Source organism: Galleria mellonella, unplaced genomic scaffold (genome assembly GCF_026898425.1).
Source record: "Galleria mellonella isolate WM207_F2 unplaced genomic scaffold, CSIRO_AGI_GalMel_v1 utg146, whole genome shotgun sequence".
Lineage (NCBI taxonomy): Eukaryota > Metazoa > Arthropoda > Insecta > Lepidoptera > Pyralidae > Galleria > Galleria mellonella.
The window spans coordinates 9,198,709-9,206,644 of NW_026441999.1; the positions used below are offsets into that span (position 1 = coordinate 9,198,709).

Genomic DNA, 7,936 nt, shown 5'->3' on the forward strand with positions numbered 1-7,936 from the left:
TTTATAATTTTTGTTGTCTTTTTAATGCGTAAAAACTAATTTTATTTATTAAATAATTAAATATACATACATTAAGATACATTGTGTGCGTAAGTATATAGAACACTGATAAAAAAACGTGTCAGCTAATTTGACAATTAGCTGACTAAAAATTGACTCGTTTTTGAGACTCGATGCTCTATCCATACAACCTAAGAGATCTCTACCTACTCATGTGAATCCGGGTCAGATTACGAGTCACTTCACTACATAGTATAAAACAAAGTCGCTTTCCGTCTGTCTGTCCCTATGTATGCTTAGATCTTTAAAACTACGTAATTAAGAGGAAGGATTATATGTATAATACTTGCATAATATAGTAGAGGAACATTTATAATTTTAGAGGTTTCTAATGTGATGTTATGTGCACCCGTGCGAAGCCTGGGCGGGTCGCTAGTATTATTATAAATGTAAAAAAAAATATTACCTACAGTTTGTCAACAAATTTCAGATTCGGATTTCTTATTTGCATTGAACATTAGATGTTTAATTGTGTACACTTCAAGCTGCAGGATTCACCAAAATACTGGTACACAAAATTTATTAAAATACTAAAACCTAGTACATTTTGTACATAATATAGTTATGTCAGAAATAAATAATTATCATATGAGTAAATTAAATGCCCATTATTAATATTTACACAAGATAAAATGCAAAATTAACATTCATAATAAAAACAAATATTGCAACTGCTTCGTGACATTGGGGACAAAAGTTTGTTAGTAATACGTACTACCAGTTCTATTGCTATTAATATATACAATATGTCAGGTCGACCTCCACGCGGTCCTCTCTGGAAAACATCGTGCTGAATTCCAGGTCTATTCATCATTGTTTGATTTGATTGGACCTGCCTTTTCATTGTCACCTATCATCCTTCACTGGTGCCCCGCCAGCGTATACCGTTAGCACAGGCGATGCAACCACTTCATTATCATTAATTAAAAAAAAAAACTTCATGACATTGCGTATGAGTACAGGATGAATTCAGAATTGTTAGGATCCTTTTAACGGAGTATTCTCCACTTTTAAAAGGACGTTGATAATTTAGAAGTCACCCTGTATACGTAGACGAATGAAGTTACGCGGACGAATCCGCAGGTAAAAACTAGTATTAGGTTTTTACAAAAAAAAAAACTATAGACTGTCTTACTTGGTAATGCTTTCTACATGTAAAAGAATTTTTGAGTTTATCATAAAAATATAAAACTAAAGATATGAATAGGATTCAGCGTATAGTCAAACGAAAATTGACGTAAGAGAAGGAACAAGTATGATATCTTATTCCATTCTCTCTTCTCATTTAAGAGTTTCCTCTTGTCGAGGCAACTAAACACCAGTTTATCAGAGGGAGACTTTGTACATAAGTCGATTGCTTGGGTATCTCTGTCCCATTCGTGTTTCAACCGTGAAGCAGCTGTGTTTACATGGCTGTGTTTCGGTTTGAAGGGAAGGATATGGCGTGAATTTACTGGGTACAGAGGAATAACACCTGAGTCCTCAGGAATGGCAACGCATGGGAGAATATCAAGGGCGAAACAGTATACTCTGTTATGTCCATGGTACTGCTCATGTCTATAGGCGACGGTTACCACTTTCCATCAAGTGGGCCGTCAGCTTGTTTGCCATTCTAAGCTGTATAAAAAAAAATTCATGCATTATTTATATTAATAACTCTATTATAATTTTAATTTAGATAAATCTTCTAAATTACAAATTATAATTAATACATTATTATTTAAATACACGCAGGATACACTAATTAGATATTAAATAAATTTTGTGCAATACCTATCACATACTATGGCTTAAAATTTGTGATTTAATTTTACTTTCAATTGAGACATTAACAAGGGACAATCTTACAAATCATACAATAAAATACACCCCCAAAAATATTAAACAAAATAGTAAAACAAATGCAACGTTTAACCCGCAACATTCACACGAACCATCTGACATTAAATAAATACCATCTCGCGCACGACTCATTTCTTCGCTGATCTTAAATTATTCAGTAAAATTCATATATTCAGCAAGAATTTTATACGTATCAAAATATCTTGATCTAATATTAAACGCGAAAAAGATGCTGTCGACATTAGGCGGTGCTATAGAATAAAATGCGGTCAGCAAAACGTTTAAATCATCAAAAATAGCTTACGATCTCTGTTGGAATGACTCCGTAAAATCACAGCACACAAAACCACCTTTGAACAATCCACAGCACAAGTTAAATATCGTAAGACATTACTGATACTTTTTTTTTTAATTGAAAATATAGACACAGGACAAGAAGCGAGTGATAACGAAGACACGCGTTCGTTCGAATAAAATTTCGATGGGGCGCGATGCGACCGCGCTCCGGTGAGTTTGGACCGATACTGAGCTCAGACCAGGGGCGGGTTTCGCGGTGTGGGTGTTCAGGGTGGTTTTATGTGTGTGTAAACTTCAGGTCACTAGAATTTGGTAAAGACAAGCTCTGAAGTGCGGTGCCCTATTTTTAAGTTTTTTTTTCTACGTTGCAAGAAGCCCGAAGCGAAGGAATTCAGTGTGCAATGCCAATTGCAGTTTTTTAGCATTTGTCGTTGTAAATATATAGGGTTGGCCGTAATGGAGATATCTTGGTAGTTTAACGGTTTTACACATCTTCCACTGTATAGTCGAGAGATGGGCAGTAGTGTCCCTCTTAAAACATCTCCAAAATCTAACTGCAGTTGCCAACCCGCCTGCTAATCATGGCAACTATTGGAAATTCCCGCAATAAAGGTAAGCCTCTGTTCAGCAGCGGACAATTAAGAACTGATATCGTATGATATGGTACACAGCTCCCCACTTTTCGATGGTCGCAAGTTTGATCCCCGTGCCTGTATTGGTCTAAATAATTTCTATCTAAAGTAACATTATAAAGAGGGTAGATTTGTTTGTTTGTCCGCAATGGATAAACGCAAAAAATTCTTAACCAATTTTGAACATTCCTTCACGTATAGTAAGCTACATTATCAGCGAGGGACATGGGCTAGTGTAAAATGTGTATTTACAAGTAAATATGTACAAGCTTTCGTTAGTCTGTAATTAGAGGGCGTTATATAATAATCAGCGGTACCTATCTATTAATATTACTATCTAAACCCATAATATCATTCATTTTTAGCTTATAATCTTTACTTATATTATAAAGAAAATAGATTTGATTGTTTGCTTGTTTATAAGCATGGCATGGCATGGCATAAGTATGGAAAAAGCGTGGAACTACTTAACTGAATTTAAATGAATGAACTTGGCGTGAATTTACAGGGTACAGAGGAATAACACTTGAGTCCTCAGGGATGGCAACGCATGGGGGTATCATGAGCGAAACAGTATACTCTGTTATGCCCATGGTACTGCTCATGTCAATAGGCGACGGTTACCACTTTCCATCAGGTGGGCCGTCAGTTTGTTTGCCATTCTAAGTTGTATAAAAAAAATTTATAAATATTATTTAAAAATATAAATAACACTAACATTTGTTCGAATTTAATAAATTTACTACTCTTCTATATTGAATGTGAACTAAGCCATGTGTCTAGGAGTGCATGAGCTATTTGCATTTAGAAGAAAAAATAAATAAAAAGAAAAATAGGATATAAGTGTATGTGAGTTGTATGTAAATGTATGTGTGTGGTGAGTAGATGAGGTGAATGTATGTGTAATGGCGTAATGAATCAAAACATGAAATCGATTAATCTATTTTTGATTTGTTATTTTGGACATCATCAGTCTCTCTTATAGTCGGCCCAGTTATTTGTTTGTTTACATTTTCATTAATTTCTATTTAACACTATTTAAAGAATATATAACAGCACTTTGATTTTAATGTATAATTATGTTATTATTCATGTTGTTAATATTTTTACTTATTTAATGACATTTAATAATTTAACTCCATTTTAATGTTTATCAAACACAAGGCATGGTGTGATTGCCTATAAATGTAAGAACAGTTAGATCTAATCTACCAGTGTATTGTACTAAAATGTTTAGCTGTATCTTATGTTGGTAATTCTATAAATAAATAAATAAATGTAAGCTACATAAGCATGTTTAATTAAAGAGATAATGTTATTTTAAGCGAGCGTCCGCCTTAGTTACTAGCTCGGTCATAGAACTCTGAAGGTCATGAGTTCAGTTCTGTCTGCCACTGCACCAAGCTTCACGTTATAGTTTATATTTACCCTGCTAATAACTAACACCGTTAACAAATCAAATCTTTCCAAGGTATATCGACCATTATTTTTTCTTTATTTATAATTTAAATTCAATTGAACTATTTTTTTCTATACAACTTAAAATGGCAAACAAGCTGACTGCCCACCTGATGGAAAGTGGTAACCGTCGCCTATAGACATGAGCAGTACCATGCACATAACAGTGTATACTGTTTCGCCCATGATACCCCCCATGCATTGCCACTCCCGAGGACTCAGATGTTATTCCTCTGTACCCTGTAAATTCACGCCAAGTACTGTACCCTGTAATTTCAACCGTTACCTGTCCACTGCTGAATATAAGCCTTCCCAATAAATTTTGCCAATAGTTGCCACGCTTGACAAATGCAGTTAGGCATTAGAGATGTTTTAAGAGGGACGCTGCAGCCCATCCCTCGCCCTCCCTTAGTCGTCTCTAACGACACCCACGGCATAGGAAAGGGTTGTCCATTCTTTGCCGGGACACACACGTCAATTATTCATTTAATAATATTTAATTTCATTTTAATGTTTTCTTGAACACTAAGCATGCTGTGGTTGCCTATAAATGTAAGAATAGTTTTTTTAATGGGTGAAAATGGTATGGTAACCCCGCCTGCGCTAACGGGATACGCTGGCGGAGCACCAGTGAAGGGTGATCGATGAGAATGAAAACAGGCCAGTTAGCCCATCATGACGAATTCATCAGGAATTAACCATGATAGTTTCCAGGGGGAACCGCGAGGAGGTCGACCCGGTTGGGTATATTGCTAGCAATGGGATTCTCAGTCCCCATTACTAACAATCCCTTTCCCCCCATGTAGAAATAGTTAGTTGTAATCCACTAGTGTATTGTATTGAAATGTTTCGCTGTATCTTATATCGATGATCCTAAAAATAAATAAATAGTTAGCTTATTTTATACTACACTAACTGTTGCCCGCAGCTTTGCACGCGTAGTATCGTGTTTCCTCTTTCAATTATAATTTCCAAAAACAATTAAGTGAATTTACATTACAATTACTTGCATCACATTTAATTCCCGATGGTCCATACCATTATAATTTTGCTGGACTACCTATCAAATTGAAATTGTTTATTTGAGGGGTAATTTTAAGGTAACTCAGAACTGAATCCATTGTATTTACTTATTTATACGTCATTGTACACAAAGATTGCATTCATCATCAACATCATCATTTCAGCCATTATCCGTCCACTGCTGGACATAAATCACCCCCATAGACTACCATAAAGAGCGGTCCTGAGCCACCTGCATCCACTGACTCCCGGCAACGCATTTTAGGTCGTCACTCCATCTAGTGGGGGATCATCCTACACTGCTACGTGCTCCACCTACATGGTCGCCACTCAAGAACCTTCTTCCCCATCGGTTGTCGTTTCTTCGAGCTATGTGACCAGCCCATTGCCACTTCAGCTTGCTTATCCTTCATCATATCACACTTTTATCGTCTACTGCTGAACATAAGCCTCCCCTTGGGAGATTCTGCCAGTAGTTGCATTACTAGGATTGATTTATTCATTCTACACTTTCTCTTTTCATTTAAGAGTTTCATCTTGTCGGTGCAACTAATTCATGCATTCTCTTCCAAGCAGCTCTATTCCAGGCCATATATTTGACCTCCCTATACAAAACGACACCTAACTAGATATCGTATAGGAAGGAAACACTTTTCCTCTATCTGTCCCATACAGTTATTCCTAGATCTTCCCCTTCCTCTTTTGTCCTCTATTTTTCCTTCTAGTATGCTATATAAAAATCATCATATCAAATAAGATGACCCAGTATTTTTCCTCTTTTATTTTCTATTGTTTTTTTGTCACACTTTACTGTATTACAATATAAACATTCTGTAATATTGATAGATAGATAGATATATCGTTTATTTGTTTGTTACTAATCACACACAACATGTACATAAGAATAGATAATACATAAAACAACATAAGATTTATAAAATTGTGTTATTATGTGTGATCTGCAGCAATACAAAAAGGTCGAAGCTCGGCGTGTAACATTGTTCAAGGAACAAAACACTGATTTTCAGCTTTAACCCATTTGAGGGTATTGACACCAATTTTATAGCTATGCTAACTTCATTGCTCAATATAATATCTATATGTATATATATCTATTTGTATATATATAGAATAACAAACAAATATACTGTGATACCCATAATACATCGCATGCATTCCTGTCTCTGAGGATTATAACAATAATAAGCCAATTATCAGACAAATCGCTTTACTAAACAAGTATATCTATAGACATGCTATCTGCCCCCAATAGACTACCATAGACACATCAGACAATCCGTAACCGCCTGTCTCACAGACAAATGGATGTGTCAATCACACAACCCAAGTGTTACTCGACACCACGCTTTCGGGTGCTTGATATTGGGCTTGGAATATTTCACAAGTAGCACGTTAAATTATTATATAAAATACAGAATCATATGTCACATCTGCTACTTAAAATAACGGCTATGTGTTACATAATGCAACAAAATGCTACTTTCGGCTATTAGTGAAATGTTAATAATTATATTAAATCGCAATCGATTGACGACCAACTAGGCTGACTTTATTTATTTATTTATTTATTTATGGGATCACCAACAAAAGATACAGCAAAATATTTATTACAATACACTAGTAGATTACGGCTAACTATTCTTACATTTAGAGACAATCACAGCATACTTTGTGTTTAAGAAACATTGAAATATAATTAAACTTTTAAATGATATTTATATAGATATTATTACTAAAAATCACACATCATTTCCAACAATAAATAACAGTTATGTGATATTAAGTTACTACGACCAGTGAATTTTAATGTGAAAATCACAGTTATAATGAAAAATAATTTCACCATGTGATAATTCATTAAAAATATGAACCATTACTGTGCCTATTTGATACGTTGGTGTTTGTTACTGCAGAAGTTACATTAGTATCTGGTTAACTGAGCTCCGTAAGACGAGGACGAGCATTTCCCATAACAGGCAGGTGTCGTGTCGATGAAATTAGATTTTATGCAACTTTGAATGGCAAACAATTTAACGGTTTACCATTTCAGGAAATGGTAGCCATAGCTTATAGGCATAACAAATAATAAGGACGCCACAGTATATACAGTGACGCCTATGGTATATTTTATTCGTTGTCATTTTTTAAGGATAATAATGTTATGGCTCCGTACTTCGTTATTTCACTACTATATCTCATCTCTTAAACTGAAACACAGCCATTCGAGGGTGGCTTAGTGACATGTTGGCTTTATATATAAAACTAGCTTGTACCTGCGACTTCGTCTACGTAACCGGGACATGTTTACGGAACAGAATAAAAAATAGCCTATATCATTCTCCAACACATATAAATAGACAGATAGCTAAATAGCTACTCTTTATTGTTTCCTCCAAAAGATTACAATAGTAAACTTATTATAAATATAAACAATTACAAGAAATAATCACAGTGAGAAAACAATGGGCGACCTTATCGCTAAGAGCGATCTCTTCCAAGCAACCTTTGGGTGGTGAGGAGTTGTATACTATATACATATAATACGTGTATACCAAATTTTATAGTGATTGGTTAATCGATTAAGGCGCTATAAGGTAACAAAC

The 7,936-nt window shown here is 35.0% G+C and overlaps 1 protein-coding gene across 9 annotated transcripts in view; it reads right to left on the bottom strand.

Moving 5' to 3' along the window:
- LOC113514629 (hemicentin-1) overlaps positions 1 to 2,418 on the bottom strand; it is a 573,783-nt gene extending 571,365 nt beyond the window's left edge. For all 9 annotated transcript variants that reach the window (XM_052891885.1, XM_052891877.1, XM_052891883.1 and 6 more), the window contains exon 1: positions 2,207 to 2,418. The gene's annotated coding sequence lies outside the window, so the exon portion shown is untranslated. The remainder of the gene's footprint in view (positions 1 to 2,206) is intronic.
- Positions 2,419 to 7,936: the final 5,518 nt, after the last annotated feature.